The following is a 22943-nucleotide window of genomic DNA, read 5'->3' as shown; positions in this document are numbered from 1 at the left end:
CACTTGTACTTACAGTATATAAGGCATTCACACTTGTACTTACAGTATATAAGGCATTCACACTTGTACTTATAGTATATAAGACATTCACACTTGTACTTATTGTATATAAGACATTCACACTTGTACTTACAGTATATAAGGCATTCACACTTGTACTTACAGTATATAAGGCATTCACACTTGTACTTACAGTATATAAGGCATTCACACTTGTACTTACTGTATATAAGACATTCACACTTGTACTTACAGTATATAAAGCATTCACACTTTTACTTACAGTATATAAGGCATTCACACTTGTACTTACAGTATATAAGACATTCACACTTGTACTTACAGTATATAAGACATTCACACTTGTACTTACAGTATATAAGACATTCACACTTGTACTTACAGTATATAAGACATTCACACTTGTACTTACAGTATATAAGACATTCACACTTGTACTTACAGTATATAAGGCAGGGGTGGGGAACCTTTTTTCTACCGAGGGCCATTTGGAAAATTTTAAAACCCTTCGGGGGCCATATCAAAATTATCAATTATCGGCATATACGCGTGGGCATTATACACAGGGCAGCGGCATATACATGTGGGCATTATACACAGGGCAGCGGCATATACATGTGGGCATTATACACAGGGCAGCGGCATATACATGTGGGCATTATAAACACTGGCAGCGGCATATACATGTGGGCATTATACACACTGGCAGCGGCATATACATGTGGGCATTATACACACTGGCAGCGGCATATACATGTGGGCATTATACACAGGGCACCGGCATATACATGTGGGCATAATACACAAGGGCAGCGGCATATACATGTGGGCATAATACACAAGGGCAGCGGCATATACATGTGGGCATTATACACACTGGCAGCGGAATATACATGTGGGCATTATACACAGGGCACCGGCATATACATGTGGGCATTATACACACTGGCAGCAGCATATACATGTGGGCATTATACACACTGGCAGCGGCATATACATGTAGGCATTATACACAGGGCACCGGCATATACATGTGGGCATAATACACAAGGGCAGCGGCATATACATGTGGGCATTATACACACGGGCAGCGGCATATACATGTGGGCATTATACACACAGGGCACCGGCATATACATGTGGGCATAATACACAAGGGCAGCGGCATATACATGTGGTCATTATACACAGGGCACCGGCATATACATGTGGGCATAATACACAAGGGCAGCGGCATATACATGTGGGCATAATACACAAGGGCAGCGGCATATACATGTGGGCATTATACACACTGGCAGCGGAATATACATGTGGGCATTATACACAGGGCACCGGCATATACATGTGGGCATTATACACACTGGTAGCGGCATATACATGTGGGCATTATACACACTGGCAGCGGCATATACATGTAGGCATTATACACAGGGCACCGGCATATACATGTGGGCATAATACACAAGGGCAGCGGCATATACATGTGGGCATTATACACACGGGCAGCGGCATATATATGTGGGCATTATACACACTGGCAGCGGCATATACATGTGGGCATTATACACAGGGCACCGGCATATACATGTGGGCATAATACACAAGGGCAGCGGCATATACATGTGGGCATTATACACAGGGCACCGGCATATACATGTGGGCATAATACACAAGGGCAGCGGCATATACATGTGGGCATTATACACAGGGCACCGGCATATACATGTGGGCATAATACACAAGGGCAGCGGCATATACATGTGGGCATTATACACACTGGCAGCAGAATATACATGTGGGCATTATACACAGGGCACCGGCATATACATGTGGGCATTATACACACTGGCAGCGGCATATACATGTGGGCATTATACACAGGGCACCGGCATATACATGTGGGCATAATACACAAGGGCAGCGGCATATACATGTGGGCATTATACACACGGGCAGCGACATAAAAAGTGACAGTGTGGAGGAAGGGGGGCTGTCACCCCCAAACAGGTTAATGTGATTATGTCTGATTATGAGAATCAGACATAATCACATTAACCTGTTTGGGGGTGAATCCAGGGGTAAATGACAACCCCTGGATGTGTCAGTCACTGCCTGGGAAGGGAGGGTGATTATCGCCCTATATTACAGCCGCCCGCCCGCCCGCCAATACTACAGAAGTATCATCCGCCCGCCGGCTGCCTACATTTCATACCAGCCGCCCGCCCGCTGTATCAGCCGCCCGCCCGCCCGCCTATATTAACAGCCGCCCGCCCTCCTATATTACATACCAGGCGCCGGGGATGGCTGCTGCTGCTGCTGCCGCCGGGGAGATGTGTAGAAGACGCGCCCTCCAATCACAGTGGCTGTGGAGGGGATGCGCCGGCAGTGATTGGCGGGCGCGTCTTCTGCACATCTCCTCGGCGGCAGCAGCAGCAGCCATCCCCGGCGGCTGGTATGAAATGTAGGCAGCCGGCGGGCGGATGATACTTCTGTAGTATTGGCGGGCGGCTGTAATATAGGCAGGCGGGCGGGCCGGACAAACTGGGTGCGGGGGCCGTATCCGGCTCGCAGGCCGGAGGTTCCCCACCCCTGATATAAGGCATTCACACTTGTACTTACTGTATATAAGACATTCACACTTGTACTTACAGTATATAAGGCATTCACACTTGTACTTACAGTATATAAGACATTCACACTTGTACTTACAGTATATAAGACATTCACACTTGTACTTACAGTATATAAGACATTCATTGTAAGACATTCACTAGATTGTAAGCTCCTCCGAGTAGGGCCCTCTTCCCTTCTGTTGTCAAAGCCCACTTCTCTTCACATCTCACTCACAGCTCTCCTTTACTCCAACACTCAGTGACCATCTTCGTCTGCATACTCCTCTCTATCATTGGCCTCAAGCCTCTAGTTGTATGTTGATTGAGTCCTCACTACTTGTACCCAAGCTGTAATGTGTATTGATCTGTGGCGCTCTTTATTTGTACTGTATTTTTGTTATTTATTCAATGTTATGCCAAGTTTTGTTTCCCTGTATTGTTCCTTTGTACGGCGCTGCGAAACACTTGTGGCGCCTTATAAATAAAATTATAATAATAATATAATAATTCACACTTGTACTTATTGTATATAAGACATTCACACTTGTACTTACAGTATATAAAGCATTCACACTTGTACTTACAGTATATAAGACATTCACACTTGTACTTACAGTATATAAGGCATTCACACTTGTACTTACAGTATATAAGGCATTCACACTTGTACTTATTGTATATAAGGCATTCACACTTGTACTTACAGTATATAAGGCATTCACACTTGTACTTACAGTATATAAGGCATTCACACTTGTACTTATTGTATATAAGGCATTCACACTTGTACTTACAGTATATAAGACATTCACACTTGTACTCAGCGGTGTAGCTAGGTGCCACGGTGCCCGGAGCAAGGGCATGTTTCGCGCCCCCCCAATTTGTAGTAGGCGGGGCTCTTGCGTGGCAAAAAGGGGATGCGGCCTAACATTATACCACACACAGTAATGCCCATTGCACATAAAGCCACATGCTGTATTGCCAATTACACATAAGGTCACACTTGATGCCCATTACATAGTATATAACAAACCGTAATGCCAATTAAACATCACACAGACATTACATAGTATACCACATGCCATAATGCCCATTATACATTTTGCCACACACCATAATGCCGATTACACGCTGCGCCTCACACTGGCCCTTATTCTAATCTGTGCGGTACGGCCCGCGTGCGGCCGTACCGCCGATGTTTTCACTCTGCACATGCGCAGAGGTCACTCTGCGCATGTGCAGGCGAAATCGCCGCACACAAAAATTATACGCCGCAAAGGGGGCGTATAGGGGCGTGAGGGGCTTGATAGCCTCATTTACCTATGTATACGCCCAGCGTTTCATGGGCGTTCCCATGCAAACGCGGGGCGTATGCATGGTAATGAGGCTATGACGCCAGTGATGGGGGCGGAAAGCTGACATCGCCGGATGTCAGCTCTCCGCCCCCAAACAAGCTTTCACACGGACAAGTGTCCGTGTGGTCTCAGCTTGCGTGAGCTGGTGGAGCGTGCGGCCCTGCCTTCGATGGTCGCCGACCATCGAATGCAGGGGGCAGCTCCCACCATGGTGGAGGCGTACGCCCCACCATTTTTCATGCGGATCGCCAGCCGTCCGCGTACGGACGGCCGTGGCGATCCGTATTGTAGGCGGGGATTGATTTGTGCGGCCGGAGCAACGTATGCGGCTCCGGCCGCACAGATCTGAATAAGGGCCACTGTGATGCCAATTACATGTTGCGCCTTACACCTTGATGCCCATTACACATTATGCCTCACACCATGATGCCCATTACGCCTCAGACCATGATGCCCATTATACAACACATGGTGATGCCCATTACATATGTCACACACTGTGGTGCCCATTACACAGAATTTCACATTATTTGATATTATACGGCACAGGACAGACAGGGGGGGGGGGGGAGATGGACAGATAGTACAACATAGATAGAAAGATGGACGAGGGGAGGGGGAGCACAGATGGATGGATCAAGGGGAGCATAGACAGATTGTGACAAAGTACCATGCTGGGGGACAGACTGACAGATGGATGGAGGGGTAGCATAGACAGAGGGAAGAGTTGGGGGGGGACAAAGACAAACTGATGCTGGGATGCTCACCATTACTTTCTCTCCTTCCTCACACAATGGCAGCGGCTCCTCCTCTCTGTGCGGAGCTTTTCTGTCCAGCAAAGGTGTCAGCAGTGGGTCCTCTCCCTCTACTCCCCCCTTCATGGTGAGGCTCTGGGCAGCAGTGTCCTCATGCTGCGGCTAGTCAGTCGTCGTCCCCCAGCTCCGGGCTCGATGACAGGAGCGGGCTCGATGACACAGATTCCTCCACTCCCACCATGACACCGGCAGGGAAGCGCGGAGACCATGTAAAAACCAATGCACTGGCTGCAATCATGGTGGCCAGTGCACTGGCTGCAATCACCAGTGCACTGGCTGCATTCGTGTAGGGGGTGCAACCCCGGCAGTCGGCACCCCCGTGCGCACGCCTATACGCCTATACGCTGGGAGACGTGCGTGCACTGCTATTTAAAATTCACATCTCCCGCTGGACCGCGCTGGCCAATAGGCGCTCACGGTCCAGCAGCCCCCAGTTGATTGGCTGCTGGACCGCAAGCGCCTATTGGCTAGCGCAGTCCAGCGGGAGACATGAATTTTAAATAGCACCGCGTCTCCCGGACACAGTGGGGAGCCGGGAGCTAGAGGGGCAGATGGCGCCGGCAGAGAGAGCGCAGGGGAGCGGGCGAGCTGGCGGTGCCGGCACAGCTCCGGCTCCATGATAGCCTCCTGCGCCCGGAGCTGGTGCTCCACCGGCACCGCCCTCGCTACGCCTCTGCTTGTACTTACAGTATATAAAGCATTCACACTTGTACTTACAGTATATAAGACATTCACACTTGCACTTACAGTATATAAAGCATTCACACTTGTAATTATAGTATATAAGATATTCACACTTGTACTTATTGTATATAAGACATTCACACTTGTACTTACAGTATATAAGGCATTCACACTTGTACTTATTGTATATAAGACATTCACACTTGTACTTACAGTATATAAAGCATTCACACTTGTACTTACAGTATATAAGACATTCACACTTGTACTTACAGTATATAAGGCATTCACACTTGTACTTACAGTATATAAGGCATTCACACTTGTACTTATTGTATATAAGGCATTCACACTTGTACTTACAGTATATAAGGCATTCACACTTGTACTTACAGTATATAAGGCATTCACACTTGTACTTATTGTATATAAGGCATTCACACTTGTACTTACAGTATATAAGACATTCACACTTGTACTCAGCGGTGTAGCTAGGTGCCACGGTGCCCGGAGCAAGGGCATGTTTCGCGCCCCCCCAATTTGTAGTAGGCGGGGCTCTTGCGTGGCAAAAAGGGGATGCGGCCTAACATTATACCACACACAGTAATGCCCATTGCACATAAAGCCACATGCTGTATTGCCAATTACACATAAGGTCACACTTGATGCCCATTACATAGTATATAACAAACCGTAATGCCAATTAAACATCACACAGACATTACATAGTATACCACATGCCATAATGCCCATTATACATTTTGCCACACACCATAATGCCGTTTACACGCTGCGCCTCACACTGGCCCTTATTCTAATCTGTGCGGTACGGCCCGCGTGCGGCCGTACCGCCGATGTTTTCACTCTGCACATGCGCAGAGGTCACTCTGCGCATGTGCAGGCGAAATCGCCGCACACAAAAATTATACGCCGCAAAGGGGGCGTATAGGGGCGTGAGGGGCTTGATAGCCTCATTTACCTATGTATACGCCCAGCGTTTCATGGGCGTTCCCATGCAAACGCGGGGCGTATGCATGGTAATGAGGCTATGACGCCAGTGATGGGGGCGGAAAGCTGACATCGCCGGATGTCAGCTCTCCGCCCCCAAACAAGCTTTCACACGGACAAGTGTCCGTGTGGTCTCAGCTTGCGTGAGCTGGTGGAGCGTGCGGCCCTGCCTTCGATGGTCGCCGACCATCGAATGCAGGGGGCAGCTCCCACCATGGTGGAGGCGTACGCCCCACCATTTTTCATGCGGATCGCCAGCCGTCCGCGTACGGACGGCCGTGGCGATCCGTATTGTAGGCGGGGATTGATTTGTGCGGCCGGAGCAACGTATGCGGCTCCGGCCGCACAGATCTGAATAAGGGCCACTGTGATGCCAATTACATGTTGCGCCTTACACCTTGATGCCCATTACACATTATGCCTCACACCATGATGCCCATTACGCCTCAGACCATGATGCCCATTATACAACACATGGTGATGCCCATTACATATGTCACACACTGTGGTGCCCATTACACAGAATTTCACATTATTTGATATTATACGGCACAGGACAGACAGGGGGGGGGGGGAGATGGACAGATAGTACAACATAGATAGAAAGATGGACGAGGGGAGGGGGAGCACAGATGGATGGATCAAGGGGAGCATAGACAGATTGTGACAAAGTACCATGCTGGGGGACAGACTGACAGATGGATGGAGGGGTAGCATAGACAGAGGGAAGAGTTGGGGGGGGACAAAGACAAACTGACAAACAGATGCTGGGATGCTCACCATTACTTTCTCTCCTTCCTCACACAATGGCAGCGGCTCCTCCTCTCTGTGCGGAGCTTTTCTGTCCAGCAAAGGTGTCAGCAGTGGGTCCTCTCCCTCTACTCCCCCCTTCATGGTGAGGCTCTGGGCAGCAGTGTCCTCATGCTGCGGCTAGTCAGTCGTCGTCCCCCAGCTCCGGGCTCGATGACAGGAGCGGGCTCGATGACACAGATTCCTCCACTCCCACCATGACACCGGCAGGGAAGCGCGGAGACCATGTAAAAACCAATGCACTGGCTGCAATCATGGTGGCCAGTGCACTGGCTGCAATCACCAGTGCACTGGCTGCATTCGTGTAGGGGGTGCAACCCCGGCAGTCGGCACCCCCGTGCGCACGCCTATACGCCTATACGCTGGGAGACGTGCGTGCACTGCTATTTAAAATTCACATCTCCCGCTGGACCGCGCTGGCCAATAGGCGCTCACGGTCCAGCAGCCCCCAGTTGATTGGCTGCTGGACCGCAAGCGCCTATTGGCTAGCGCGGTCCAGCGGGAGACATGAATTTTAAATAGCACCGCGTCTCCCGGACACAGTGGGGAGCCGGGAGCTAGAGGGGCAGATGGCGCCGGCAGAGAGAGCGCAGGGGAGCGGGCGAGCTGGCGGTGCCGGCACAGCTCCGGCTCCATGATAGCCTCCTGCGCCCGGAGCTGGTGCTCCACCGGCACCGCCCTCGCTACGCCTCTGCTTGTACTTACAGTATATAAAGCATTCACACTTGTACTTACAGTATATAAGACATTCACACTTGCACTTACAGTATATAAAGCATTCACACTTGTAATTATAGTATATAAGATATTCACACTTGTACTTATTGTATATAAGACATTCACACTTGTACTTACAGTATATAAGACATTCACACTTGTACTTATTGTATATAAGACATTCACACTTGTACTTATTGTATAGAAGACATTCACACTTGTACTTACAGTATATAAAGCATTCACACTTTTACTTCCAGTATATAAGGCATTCACACTTGTACTTACAGTATATAAGACATTCACACTTGTACTGTACATGGGGATGTATTTTAAAAAAAAATACTTATAAAATGTATCTTAACTGTTTATAATAAATAACTGTCTCTTGGAAATAAGCATGCATTCCTGCACAGTTTCCCTTACACATTATACCAGACAATAGTAATGTCCTTGCACAAAATTCCACACAGTAATGCCTCTTATATATATACACTAATAATGTCATTATACACATAATGGCACACAGTAATGTCCCTTACACATTATTATATATTCATTATTTATTTACAGTTTCTTATATAGCGCAGCAGATTCCGTTGCACATGACAATAGTAGACAGTGATAAAACAAACTGGGTAACAACAGACAGACTTGGAGGTAGTAAGGTACAGTATTATACCACACACACTATTAATGTCCATATACACATAATGGCACAGAGTAATGTTCCTTAAACACTTCACCAGACACTAGTAATGTCCTTATACACATAATGACACATACAGTAAAGTCCCTTACACATTACACCAGCCACTAATAATGTCCTTATACACATAAAGGCACAGAGTAATGTTCCTTACACATTAAATCAGGCACTAGTAATGTCCTTATACACATAATTGCAAACAGTAATATCCCTTACATATTACACCAGGCACTAGTAATGTCCTGATACACATAATGGCACACTTTAATATCCCTTACACCTTACACCACATACACTAGTAATGTCCTTATACACATAATGGCACACTTTAATATCCCTTACACATTACACCACATACACTAGTAATGTCATACACATAATGGCACACAGTAATGCCACTTACACATATACCATACACTAGTAATGTCCTTATACACATAATGGCACAGAGTAATGTCCCGTACACATTACAGCTGTCAGCGGCAGGGAGTCAGTCAGGGCAAGCCCATTCTGCTGAACTCCGTAAAGGCCCATGGAAGGACGAGCTGCTGGACACAGCAGGCCTCCTACATGGAGCAGTTTTATAACTACCTGCTGGTGTTCCTATTATCTCTTCTCCCTGCACTGGCACTACCACTGCTACTGGCTCTCATGTATGAGCTGCATGGCTCTAGCATACCTCCCAACTTTTGACGTGAAGAAATAGGGACACTCGCGCGGCGAAGCCGTGCGAGCGCCCAAAAGGGGGCGGGCGTATGCAAATGAGGGTGCGGCTTATGCTAATTAGACGCAACCTCATTTTCATACGAGAATAGACACTGTGCGCTTGCGCACAGCGTCTATTCTACTAGATTGGGGGGTCTCCCAACTGCCACCCCCCGCAGCAGGACAATGCCTGCCGCGGGTGGGACAGCGGGACAGGACCCGAAAATCGGGACTGTCCCTCTAAAATCGTGACAGTTGGGAGGTATGGCTCTAGGCATTCTAAACACCCTGGTTTGCCTACAGCTGTCTCTGTACACACATTAACACATCTCCTGCCCACACCCTCTTGAGGCAAGTATAATCATGGGCATTTGTAGGTCTGCAGGAGGGCGTGGGGCTGATACTCCGCTTTTTTCAGTTTTCACAGGACAATGACATTGTGGGGGGACTGTCTCACTGTCTCACAAATGTAGGGGAGGGGCAGTTGGGAGACCCCCTATCACTTACTGTTTTGCTTAGCTTGTCAGCTGTGAGTGGAGTCTATGTGCATCCATCTATATACAGGAGACAGAGGGACTGGGGTTTGTTCATCAGCTCAAAGAGCACTAAGCCTTGTCGACCTTTAGGGGTCGACTTAATGTATGCTGACCTTTATACAGTTGACCCTATGACCCATATCCTTAAAATCTGTGTCCTACTCTGCTAAACGCATTGTAATGACTGATTGTTCTATTGCAGCATCCAGATTCCATCCATGATCTCAGAAGACATTCTTGTGGCAAAATGATCCTGTAACCTCTGAGTGCCTCCATCATGGTGAGTAACAGTATAATGCTTACATCGTACTTATCGGCATTCTGGCCGTCCCCCTCCAGGTCAGCGCAGGAGGGTCATGGCATGGTACATGGTGGGCAGAGGCAATGATGCTTAATTATCAGCATTATAAAGTAGGGGGGAACCATCAGAGATCGCACCATTCACCATCATGTGGCTTAAATGAAAACTAACTTGCTTTATATTGTGACAAGGATCACACAAATGGGGATTCAATTAAGGACTTTGATCTTAATTTTATAAAGCAGGTCACAGCATACCAGATGAATTCCATAGGCAAGCGTAGTCACAGGCAGCAGCATACTGGTAATCACAGCAGGAACAGTGTTCCCTACCATAGCCCATACCCTGTCCTATCACTTGGGCTTCTAATGCACCATCTTTGCACTCTGCCCTGAAAACACTTATATCAGGAGATCACAGGGGCTGATGATTGCTCACCTGGGATTCTGCTACTGCTCCAAAATCTGGTCTGGATCCTCCACATTACTCTCATGTGGGGGAATGCTGTCTCTGCCACACTCCTCCCCCAATAGCTTCAACCACCCTGGTGAAGCTACAAAATTTTCAGGCAAGCTCTCTGCCTCACCCACCTCTACATGTGTAATCCGCCCCTCCCTCCACTTTCCAGAGGTCACCCACCTTGCTTTCTTCCTTCACCCCTAGCTTCACCATAGGCTTGCTTGGAGTATCAGGACCTACAAACCTCCTGGAAAGGGCATTGGCATTGAGGTGGTGCTTCCCCGTATGATGCCATACCTCAAAAATAAATGGATGTAAGGCCAAAAACCAATGGGTCACACAAGCATTCACCTCTGTTTGTATGCATCCACTATGTTATGGTTTTCGCCTGGGCTCTGGGTGATACAACAGCTGGCAGGAGGAAAAAGGTCAGGCGTGAGCCCGCAGCTGGGACCGCTGTTTAGAACGGCCACAGCAAAACCTACACTGACTCTGTTGAGTCCCCCGGGCAGATGGAATACCCCTACAAGTGCTAGGCTTCGCCTGTAGCCGCCGCGTTCGCCAGAGCCAGTTAGGCCGGCTCTGACCCCGATGCAGCCAGGTGTTAGGTAATGACAAGGGGTGAGCAATCACCAGGGGGTAGCTCAAAAGGATGATCTGGCTAAAGAACCTAGCTGGAAAAAGACCCCTGACTACCGCCACCAGGCCAAGGACGGGAGTTGCGACCCAGTCGCAGACACAAGAGATACAATAGGGAATCTCGGAACAGGGGCACACCAAGGCAAGTGATTCCCCAAAACCGGTTGCAGATGGAAAGGGAAACACCCCTGCCTGATGGAAGCTAAGGTGACAGACAATAACAAAACAGGAGGAACAGCTGGAAAAATGACACAAAGGAATAACGACGGACCCACAGCGGGGAACAGCCACGGCGGGCAAATGAATAATAAAAGATAGAACCACCGGGCTCCAAAGGAGCACTTACGTGACCCACAGGGAGAAGAGGGAAGTGGATCAGGCGCAGGCTCTGGCCCAGGACTGGATGACACACCAAGCAGACTTGGAAGCAGGAAACCAGCAGAGCACTGGAATTTCCAAAGGAGAACAGCAGGAACCAGAAAGCTCCGGGGTCCGGGTATACAGGCTGATGCTACAGTGAGCAATGAGCTGCAGAGGATAAATCCTGAGATCCAAACAGCAGACGGAACAGGGGACCAGGAAGCATGGCTGGGAGCAAACAGAAGTTCCCTGCATAAGCAGCAGGAACATAAACAGAAAGCTATCACTGGCAGAGTACTGCAGGTGAGCCTGCCCTATAAAGGGCTCAGGTGATTAATTACACCTGAAGATTCAGGGAGCTCCCAGGCTAGTGCTTGATTAGCTTAATATCTCACAGCCTAGTGAATAAACTAAGCTCCCAGAACACAAAGCTGTAATGGCAACAGACCTGCCACTGGAGGCCACCAGTGAGTCAAAATGCCAAACAGAAACTGACAGAAAACAAAACAGACTGGTTCCTGACACACTATAAGGGTGCATGGTCTGTGACCGACAAAAACTCTTGTCCAAATAAATAATACCTTAATGACTCAACTGCCCACTTAATTGATAAGCACTCGTGATCTACAGTTGAGTACTTGCGCTCACTGGGCAGTAATTTGAAGCTAAGGTAGAGAATGAGCTTCTCCTCTCCATCAACCTTTTGGAGAAGGACTGCTCCTAATCCTGTCCTACAATCATCCATCTGTAACACAAAGTGGGGCAGATGTATTAAGCCTGGTAAAGAGATAAAGTGAAAGGAGATAACACACCAGCCAATCAGCTGTGTTTAAAATAGGACAGTTTGGAGTTGATTGGCTGGTGCGTTATTTCCTTCCACTTTATCTCCAATTTATATCTTTGCCATGCTTAATACATCTGCCCCATTCATTTGTAAAGTCAGGAGCATGCAAGGAAGGCTCGGTAGACAAAGCTTGTCTTAAATCCTCCCAAGCAGTTTCCACTGGTCTAGACCAGGGGTTGCCAAACCGGTCCTCGAGATCTACCAACGGTCCACGTTTTGCAGGTTATCTAGCTGCTGCACAGCTGTAGTCATTACTAACTGTCACATTTTCAAACATGCTGCATTCATTCCTACTATAGATCCACAGGTTGCCTGTAAAACATGCACCATTGGTAGATCTTGAGGACAGGTTTGGCCACCCCTGGTCTAGACCATATTATCTTGTCTTGGGGAATGTTTTTTAAGACATTCGGTTAGTGGAGCCTCTCTAGTCTCAAAATCTCAAATGAAATTGTGACAATATCTCACCAGACCGAGAAATGTTCTAAGTTTTGACATACATTTAGGTTTAGACCAGGTGAGCACTGCTTCTACCTTACTAAGCTGAGCCCACAATGTACCCCAAATACTTGGCTTCTACCATACCAATGGCACATTTCTCAGGGTTGGCGGTAAACCCATGTGCCCGTAAAGACTGTAAAATAGCTTCTATCGCAGGGTTGCCTACCCTTCCGGAAATCGGGTCCCCCTCCCGTCCCCCCGGAAAGGTGGGCAATCCTCCCGAATTCTGCCTCACCCTCCTGGCCGCATTGTTTAATTACCGCGATTCGAGGCTATTCGCCGGGAGGGGAGTGGCTAAATATGCAAATAGTGTCTTTAGCCCCACCCCTCCGCAAGGCCCCACAAATCGATGGGATTTACAGTGCTGGGGGCGGGGCTTGATGACGTCTACATCAGGCCCCCGCCCCCACACGTGATGCTGACAGACTCCTCTCCGGGCTTCTCCTGGAGAGGAGAATTTTAAAGTAGGCAAGTATGTTCTATCTCAGGTAAGTATGACCCCCAGTCAGAGATGAAAATAACAATGTCATCTAAATATTCAGCTGCATATTCCCTGTGGGGCCACAGCTAATTATTCACAGCTCTCTGGAAAGTTGCTGGGGCACCATGTAAACCAAATGGTAGCACTTTATACTGGAATAAGCCCTCTGAGGTAGAGAAGACCTCAGAGGGCTTAGCAGCCTCAGTTAACGGAATCTGCCAATAACCTTTTGTCAAATCAAGTGTAGTGAGATACTGACTATTGCCTACATTTTCTACCAACTCATCAAACCCGGGGCATAGGGTAAGAATCGAATCGGGACACTTGGTTTACTTTACAGAAGTTATTGGAGAATCTTAGAGCACCTGAAGGCTTAGGTACTAAGACAATTGGATTATTCCACTCACTGGTGGATTCTTCTATAACCCCTAGGCGTAACATCTCTTCCATCTCTTGCTTTACTGCTTCCCACTTTGCTTTGATTATGCAATATGGCCTTTTTTTAATCACCACTCAGGGTGGAGTCATAACATCATCTTGGATTATCTGTGTCTGGTGTCTGATGGACCCAGCCGGTGTGATCAGCTGCATGTGTCTGATTGACCCGGACAGTGTGATCAGCTGTGTCTGCACCAACCGCCCCTAGCCCATCCCAGCTGTGTCTGCCCACCCACTTTGCGCTCCTCTGCGCTGACTGGCCACACTTCCTGCCCTTCTCCCAGCCACACCACACTGGGCACCTTGCCCCTGGCCGCACCTATACCAGGATTGAGTATTTTTCAATCCCAAATCCAGGGATAGTGGCAGTGGTATGGCATTGTCAATGGCATTGGGGTATTTTCTCTGAAGAATACCCCCAAACTTCTGCAGAGACCAACACAGAGACAGGCATGTACAGTATGGTAAACACTCTTGATACATCTGTGCAATGTAGTCAATTATCGTATTGTGAGCTGGCAGCGTGTCCAGCTGCTATGGGGCCCAGGCCACCTCCAGGGCCCAACCCTCTACCTACAACCACTTACACTGCCCATGGCCTCTGTTTAACTCTCAAGCCTCATTGATGCTTAAAGGAGGTGTGGCCATGGTATGGTATGTCCAAGCACAGCCCCACCCTCATATGTAGTGGTTTGAGATGTCCCAGCACAGCCCCACCCCAATATGCAGTGGTGTGGGGTGTCCAAGCACAGCCCCACCCGCATATGCAGTGTTGTTGGATGTCCAAGCACAGCCCCACCCCCATCTGCAGTGTTGAGGGATGTCCCAGCACAGCCCCACCCCCATCTGCAGTGTTGTGGGATGTCCCAGCACAGTACCACCTCCATATGGTGCAGCAGGCCACACACATCCACCAAGAGTCACTAGGCTGATGTAGTAATGAGTCATAGCCCATGCCTTATATCTGTCCCAGTTTTCATAGGTGTCACAACTGTAGTGTTTGATGGAGTCAGTAGTGTTGCAGGAGTAATGGACACAGATGACGTAGGGTTAAAGCTAGCAGGTTTTATATAATTAGTATTCATAAAGATAAAAGCCAACTTAGAAATATATAATTCAAGGACTTTGAGCAAAATAATAATCATCCTTAACTTCAGGACGGAGAATAACAATAACAATAGGTAGAACAAGTACTAAAGCAACGATTCCTTTGACTTGAAATAGAATAGTTTGAATAAGGCTTTGATAATAATACTCTCTGTATTTAATACTTTGACTAGAAGAACTATGATACCAGTAATTTAAGATAAACTATGTCAGTCTCTGAGTGCTTTAACTTTGGCTTAGAAGGAACGATGATACTATGCAGGAGCGTAACCAGAACTTTGTGGGCCGCACAGCAAAATATTGAAAGCCAGTGTTCTGTTTGGGTGGTCTGCTCATGGGTGTGTCTCTATTTTTGTAAATACTTTCAACTAATTATATATGCCTGGAAAAGGCAGGGGGCTGGCATAGGAAAAATGCAGGGAGATATAATGGCGGGTGCACTCCAAAGGTACTTGCGGGGTGAGCCAGCACTCTAGTCATAAAATAAATACTGGAAGCCGAAACTTGGTAGACAACATTTCAGCTGCATTTATGTGGTCACCTAAGTTTACCACACCATATACCCCTTATACAAATCATGCAACACAATAGTAACCCCCTTATACTGTACTTGCTTCTTACACATTATGCCACACAAATTGAGTCACAATTCACGTTATGCCACACAGATTAAGGCAAAATTCACATTGTGCCACATGGATTGAGCCAAAATACACACTACACCAGGTATATCCAAACAGTGGCCCTCCAGCTGTTGTGAAACTACACATCCCAGCATGCCTTGACATAGTTTTATCATTCCCTAATAGCAAAACTGGTAATGCATGATGGGACTTGTGGTTTAACAACAGCTGGAGGGCCATAGTTTGGACATGCCTGCACTATACCAAACAGATTGAGCAATAATGCACAATATGCTTCATAAATCGGGGCATTGGGGCGCATTAAAAATATACACCATAATGCCCATTACATGTTAAGACGCACACCATAATCTCCATTATGTATTATGCCAAACACCATAATGTCTATTAAAATTTATGCTACATAAGTGTTGCTTACCTACATGTTCATTGCCAGGGGTTCCATGTTCATTGCCAGGGGTTCCATGCTCATTGCCATGTGGGATTACATGCTTATTGCCAAGGGGGAATACATGCTCGTGGTAACTTGGGGACAGCCGCCACTGGGCAGAAATGACAGCCATTGACAGCCGGGCAGAGAGCAGGGGGCTGCCCGGCTGTATTCAGAGCACTGCTATTTGAAATAATACCCCTTTCACACCAGAAAATGCAGGGATTTACCTGGGAATATGGTCCCAGGATTATGCAGGGACATTCCCGGACTGGCCCCTTTTACACCAGCCTAGTCTTTGCATTTTCTGGTGTGAGGGGGAGAGAAAACCACCCCGCCCCCCTTTAAACAACCAGCTATATCTTCGGAACCAACTGACCCATTTACATGTAGCCTTCAAATAATTTTGGTCCCGTGAAACTGGGCTGTTTGGTTCCAGAGAAATCTGTCCTCAAACAACATGAACAGCCAGGAAATTACATTTCATAACTGAAAATAATTAGTTGGCCGAAAATTTTGCGGCAAGGGCGAAAATTAGGTAGTTACGCCACTGGGATGGAGGTAATAGAGGGGGATGCTCTCACATGCTGGGAGGAGGGCAGAGGTGGGACAGAAGGTGAAAAATGAAAATGGAAGCATGTTTGTTGGCTGAAGCAAAGGGAAGGGGCAGATAGAAGCACAAAGAAGTAGTGGGGAAACAGTTTTGTCACATAAAAAGCTTACACAATCCAGGGGAGACAGAGGAGGTGACTTACAGCAGGAACACACAGATGAGGAGGGTGATGGCAAAACATGTGACATGCAGGAGGGGGAAGTGGCACCTTTAGATCCAGTGCCCACGACCCCCCACCCCCAGCTGATTACCTGCTAAGCATGGTTTGGGAGATATCCTGTTTTGCCTGTGACCCCCGGGACAGGCCATATACCCCCACACACACACACCGCCATGCAAACCAGCCCCCCGCCCGCAGCCGTGCATTACCTGGTGGTACCTGGTACTGTATATCACGGGTAGCTGCCAATGGAGGACAAGCAGCGGCGCCCGATACACTCGGCGGCAGCCAGGGTCTACAGAGCAGGCTCAACATTGTTGGGTCTGGACTGGAGGAGGAATAGCCTGCCTGAGAAACAGACGGCAGCTGCAGTGCCCTTAACAGTGTGACGGTCTACGCAGCTGGCCTTATCTGTGCCTTGTGCCAGCCTCCTTCCGTTCTGCAAGGAAGGAAAACGCGGCACTGCAGGAGCTTGAGGGGGAAACTATGAATGAAGTAAATAATAATAATTCAAAAGGGTGCATGGGATTGCCTGCTGGACCCTCGGGCCCCCCCAGCGGCCGGGACCCATAGCGGCTGCATCTCCTGCACCCTCTATAGTTACGCCACTGATGCTATGACAATCTCTGAATGACTTTGGACAAATGAAGGTGCTGTGACTTTAAGATGAACATAACGTCTGTGAATACTTTCGCTTTGGAGAAACAATAATGCTGTGACTTAGCTGAATCCCGATGACTTGGATGAAATGACGGCGGAGGAGCCAAAATGGACAGAGGCAGCACTGGATCGTCCAATTGTGCTGATGGAGTTAACACAATATGGAGACATGATACAGAGGGAGATTATCTAAACTAAAAATGCGGTAATCTGGGTTTTTACCGCATTTTGGGATGCTCTAAGCATCCCCCGGCGGGTTACCGCGGCAGGGGGCATCAGCAGAAAAATGTGGCGATGTCCCATAGAAGCCTATGGGCTTCTAACATGTCCCCCCACCACCTAGCACGGACCCACCACAGCCCCGCACCGACCCTCCCCCCCCCCTCCAGCAGGCAGCAGCCGGGTAAGAGAGGGAGGGGGGAGCCACCGGGAACCGCTGCTCATCGCCGGGTCAACGCAAAAGACAGCTCTTAACGCAAAAGCTGTCTTTTGTGATAATTATCGCATATTTTAGATCATTATGCGATAATTATGTTTGCGGTAGCAGGCAATGGGCAGCGATATGGGGGCGCGGATGTTAAACCACCCCCCCACAGTATCTGCAGCAGGTGCAGCAAAGAAAAAGCTAAGGTGAAAGCTGTTGCAGGCTGAGCAGAGTAACCCAGGGCCGGATTAACAATGGGCCTGATGGAGATACAGCTCCAGACTCAATGTCCAAATAATGCCCATTTTGTAGACGAGGACTGGGGCTTTCCAACGAGCCTAGCCCCGCGTCAATAGCCCCCGGGAACCAGAGATACCGCCAGGTAAAATTGTAACATTTTCCCCATAGGGTAACATGGGACCCGCTAATTCCTACCCCCACCCAGTTCCGACAGCTTCCAGTCCACCCCCCCCCCCCCCAACCCCCCCTCTGGCATCACAGAAGCTCGAGGTTTCAGACATATTGCGGATAAACCAATTTTTTTATTTCTGAAAAGTAATTTCATGGCTGTTCATGTTCTTTGAGGGCAGATTTCTCTGGAACCAAATGGCCCAGTTTCATGGGACTAAAATCATTCGAAGCCCACTTAAAAGTAATGATACCTGTCTCATGTAAATGGGTCAGTTTGTTCCGAAGATATATCAGGTTAAACAGTAAAGCCGGTTAAGGGGGGGGGGGGGGGTTCTCTCCCCTACACAACAGAAAATGCAGGGACTAGGCTGTGCTCTGAATACAGCTGGGCAGCCCCCCCCCCCCACTCCCACCCCCGCTTTCTGCCCGGCTGACAATGACTGTCTCTTCTACCCAGTGGTGTCTGTCCCCCACTTACTGCGAGCATGTATTCCCCCTTGGCAACAAGCATGTAATCCCACATGGCAATGAGCATGGAACCCCTGGCAATTAGCACGTAGGTAAGCAACATTTATGTAGCATCATTTCTAATAGGCATTATGGTGTTTGGCATAACATGTAATGGGCGTTATGGTGTAAATTTTTAGCATATTGTGGATTCCGGCGCAATCCGTTTGGTATAGTGTGTATTTTTGCTCTATATATGTGGCAAATTGAATTTTGCCTTCATCTGCTAGATATAACATGAATTGTGACTGTCCCTGTGCCATAGTGTGAATTTTGGATCAGTCGGTGTGAATTTTGGCTCATTCCATGTGGCATAATGTGTGAGAGGCAAGTACAGTATTAGGGGGTTACTACTGTGTTGCCTGAATTGTATAAGGGGTATATGGTGAGGTAAATTTTGGAGACCACATAAAAGCTGCTGAAATGTTGTCTACCAAGTTTTGGCTTCCAGTATTTTATGTATGACTGGAATGTATGTATTTTCATGTGGTATGTATGTATATAATAATAATAATAATAATAATAATAATAATAATAATAATAATAATAATAATGATGATATGTGTAATATTCTCTCGTGCAATTTGACAAGTGCAAGGGGGCCCCTAAGGGGTCTAAAGTGATCCGGGCCCCCCGGAGGCTTAATCCAGCCCTGCATGCTACAACTGTTGCAGGGCATGCTGGGATGTGTAGTTCCACAACAGCTGGAGGGCCGAAGGTTCCCCATCCCTGTTCTAAAAGGTGCTAATAAGAAGTAGATTCTGATTGGTTTCCCATAGCAACATCACATGTGAAGTAGAATACATATCTTAGCAAATTTCCCTCACTGTCTCTTCACGACAAACAGGGAAACAAGGGCATGGCCAAGCCAGCAGTTCACAGAGTGCTGGACATGCCCCTATAGGTCTAGCTACATTGGGCTTATTTATTGGGCTTTTTTCCTATAGAAAGGGAAATCCCTTAGATTTGGCAATCCCTCCGGCATTCACCCACAACCGGGATTTTTATCATTAAATTCCCTATTTGTGTTAATCAGTCATATTTGAACTTGTTCCTTAGAGTGGGCGCAGTTCTGAGGACAATCTGTATGTGCTGGAGAATATGAGGGAACACAATGCCCCAGTAGTGGTACATTCCTCCCATATTGATGGAGTTTATATTCCAGATTTAGATCCGGACATTAATGTATAACTGTATAGTGGGAATGACAGCTGCACTGTTCCAGGACCCAGTGCTAAATGAAAGCAAGACTCTAATGCTATCAATTCCATCAGATTAATATGAATAATAAATTCAAAACCTAAATTAAACTTCAAGTGAATTCCACTCGGCCCCTTCATTTTAGAATAGTTTTCAGCAGATTCAGATCCTGAGACGGGTGCTGAAGTTAATAAGATTGAATCAGAGGAAACTGCTACAACCTGGTCAGCAGGGTTCTCATCTGTGATGACAGATAAATATGTCTTTATTATAGGACTTAATAAACGGCTTGGGATCATTTGGTCTACAGCATGATGGTCGACATTCTTTAGCTCGACACCATTAGGTCGACATGACAAAAGGTCGACATGTGTCTAGGTCGACATGGGAAAAGGTCAACATGGTTCTAGGTCGAAAGGTCATTAGTTCAACAGGTTGTTAGTTCGAAAGTTCATTAGTTCGACATTCAAAAGGTCGACATGAGATTTTTCACTGTTTTTTTACCAGAATGTCATCACAGTCGACATGGACACAGTTTAAAATAGACTGCATCCCCTCGTGTCGGGTACGGTGCCTAGCTACGCTCGGCACACTATTTTATTAGCCCACCACACCCTAGTGGATGGTAGGGCATGAAATACCGCCTGTCGGCACACGTTGGCTCAAAAAACTGAAAAATACCATGTTGACCTTTTCAATGTCGACCTAGACATTGTGGAACTAACGACCTGTCAAACTAATGACCTTTTGACCTAGAACCACATCAACCTTTTCCCATGTCGACCTAGACCCATTTCGACATTTTCCCATGTCGACCTAATGTCGAAATCATGCTGTAGACCAAATGACCTAATAATCAGTATAAACCTTTTAGTGAGTTCACTTCCGCTGCATAAGCCATTGCCATTTTCAGTGAGGCTGTACCTGTTCATAAGTGTTCAGAATGATCAATGATTGTTCATCAGACTCTGTAACAAAATATTATCAGTGGACAGAATTAGACCTTATTAAGCAGGGCTGGGCAATTGCGGCCCCCCAGATGTTGAGGAACTACACATCCAAGCATGCCTTGCATCAGTTTTAGCATGGCCACATAGCAAGACTAATGCAAAGAATCCTGGGATGTGTAGTTCCTCAACATCTGGAGGGCCGCAATTTCCCAGTCCTGTTATTAAGGAAGAACAGTAGTCAGATTGCCAGCACTCACCACTTATACCAGAGATACCTTTCTTCCATGGATGTTATTGAAATATATCTTATTACTATAAAATTTTGGGAAGTGTTTCATTTCTCAATGCTTCTGTCTTGGGGCCGATTCAGACAAAAGGTCCCCCCTTGAAGTCTGATGGACGAAATGAATAGGGATTCCCCACTGACCTCCTATAGGGTGGGGAACCTCGGGGGCCGTAAGCGGCCCCGTAGCCGGTCTGAGTGGCCCACCCACCCGCCTGGCAGCTTTGCCGTGAGTCAAGTACAGTAACACCGATGGCTGATTAGGCAGGAGGTGACATAAATCACCGAAGGGATATCATGCTGCAGGCTAGGAAACAGTTAATGAAGGGACAGTGTGCTGCGTCTGGCAGCCAATGGGTGCAAGGGGAGGAGTAGAGGGTTAGAAGGGTCTTGTGACCAGGGAGTTCAGCCTCTCTTGGAGAATTTTCCCACCCTCCCATCCCTATTCTTCTGTCTCTATTTTTCTTCATTAGGCGGCGGTAAAGAACGGTCAATTGTGTAAATGGAATGTGTGTAGGTTAGTGGGTGAGCTCTCCAGGCATCGATTGTCACGAGCCATACTTCTATGCACGGAAGATGGCTGCCACCACCGACCCGGGTGGTTGGCTGGGAGAGTTGGTCACCAGCGGTGTGTGAATGGTATGGTGATCCTACCCCACCCCCTTTTTCTTTAATCTGACCGTTCTTTAGTGCCGCCACCAATATTTATAGTCATTAGTCAGTTGTCGAAATAAATTTGACATTCGTTATTTGAAACGCCAGCACTTGTGTCCGTGTCGTTATTTGTAGATAAGATAGTTAAGTGTTAAGGGTTTAAGCATGAGAGTACCGATGGTGAATTTAATGGGAAATCTCGCGAGAGGTCGGTATTTCTCGCGAGATTCCTCTTAATCAACAGCAGCCGGAGCGTGGGACGGCTGCAGCAGGACAATTTGTAAGAACATTTTTTACATATGGCCCCCTGAAGGATTTTTTCCCCATACAAATTGCCCTTGGCACAAAAAAGGTTCCCCACCCCTGTCCTATAACATAAGTTTAGATTTTAATTATTGCCACATATTCACATTGTTTTTAATTTTATTAATTTTTAAATTGTATTGCATTGGTAATAACTGTGTTTTACATTTTTTACTGATCAGTATATATATATATATATATATATATATATATATATATATATATATATATATATATATATATATTCATATATATCTTATATATTTGGCTACATCTGTCACTCAAAGTGTGTCTGGAGCTATAACGCTGGGTGGAGCCTCTGACTCACATGACTGACTCACATGACAGAGAACCAGCCCAGTGAGCCCACAGACAGTGCCAGACACCCTCTGCCTCTCCATGTTACACAGCAAAGACACAGCTACTCACCAGACACACCAGGTGAGCGCCCCACACCTCCATATCTCCCAACATGACCCTCTCCAGGATCCAGAAGCCGGGGGGTCTGCGCATTCGCGGTTACGCGATGACCCCCCTGCGACCCCGCTGACCACACTGCTGCTCAGGCAGTGCGAAATGCACCCATAAGCTACAATGGG

At 47.4% G+C, this 22943-nt stretch overlaps 1 protein-coding gene across 2 annotated transcripts in view; it reads left to right on the top strand.

Annotated features, from left to right (window-relative positions):
* The window catches only part of LRRC4B (leucine rich repeat containing 4B), a 298617-nt gene that overhangs the window by 173635 nt on the left and 102039 nt on the right, over positions 1 to 22943 (top strand). For both annotated transcript variants that reach the window (XM_083161750.1, XM_083161749.1), the window contains one exon: positions 10178 to 10255. The gene's annotated coding sequence lies outside the window, so the exon portion shown is untranslated. The remainder of the gene's footprint in view (positions 1 to 10177; positions 10256 to 22943) is intronic.

This window comes from Crinia signifera, chromosome 19 (genome assembly GCF_055691185.1).
Source record: "Crinia signifera chromosome 19, ASM5569118v1, whole genome shotgun sequence".
NCBI classification, from domain to species: Eukaryota; Metazoa; Chordata; class Amphibia; order Anura; family Myobatrachidae; genus Crinia; species Crinia signifera.
The sequence above is the reverse complement of the archived record's forward strand: the minus strand, read 5'-3'. Positions and strand labels throughout refer to the sequence as shown.